This window comes from Cervus elaphus, chromosome 20 (genome assembly GCF_910594005.1).
Source record: "Cervus elaphus chromosome 20, mCerEla1.1, whole genome shotgun sequence".
NCBI classification, from domain to species: Eukaryota; Metazoa; Chordata; class Mammalia; order Artiodactyla; family Cervidae; genus Cervus; species Cervus elaphus.
Window position 1 is genome coordinate 46,003,077 of NC_057834.1, and position 727 is coordinate 46,003,803.

Sequence of the window (727 nt, forward strand, 5' to 3'; positions counted from 1 at the left end):
CCCCATTTCATACTCCTCTGTTTCTCTGTGACCTGACTTTATTCCTAGAGCCCTACCTTTTGTCAACTGAACCATTTCTATGCACTGAGCAATAGCAGAAGTGAGGGCTGGGCCCTTCTAAAGGCTCCCTGAGCGCTGACGTGTTTCAGGACACCAGACACCGTCTGGAGGCAAGAGCAGCCCATCTGTCAGAACGTGTGTGTGCTAAGCTGCGCCAGCCGTGTCCGACTCTTTGGGATCCCATGGACTGTAGCCCTCCAGCCTCCTCTGTTCATGGAATTTCCCAGGCAAGAACACTGGAGTGGCTTGCCATTTCTTCCTCCAGGGAATCTTCCTGACCAGGGATCAATACCGTGTCTCCTTCACCCTTTCCATTGCCCTTTTCAGGCTGACGCAGTGCCTTAAGAGGCTAACACAGGAGGGTAAAGAAAGTCTCCATAAAACCCAGAGAAGAGATTTTTAGAACTCCTCTCTGGATCCTGTCTGGAGTCACAACTGAATCGGAAGATTTTAAGTCTTAGCACTTACTAGTATGTGTATAGTTAATACCAAAGTCATTAAATTTAAACTTGACCTTAGATTTGACAATAAAAAGAAAAAGAAAAAACCATGTCTCTTGCATGTCTTACATTAACATGTGGGTTTTTTACCACTAGCCCCACCTGAGAATCCCATCTATTAGAATGGGCAGCTGCTTTCTCAGCCCACTGAAGTTAGGAGGATGTCC

At 46.6% G+C, this 727-nt stretch overlaps 1 non-coding gene across 1 annotated transcript; it reads left to right on the top strand.

Moving 5' to 3' along the window:
- Positions 1 to 374: 374 nt before the first annotated feature.
- Positions 375 to 497, top strand: LOC122678579. Its single transcript, XR_006336232.1, has one exon. It is a non-coding gene; the product is annotated as a small nucleolar RNA SNORA26 (small nucleolar RNA).
- Positions 498 to 727: the final 230 nt, after the last annotated feature.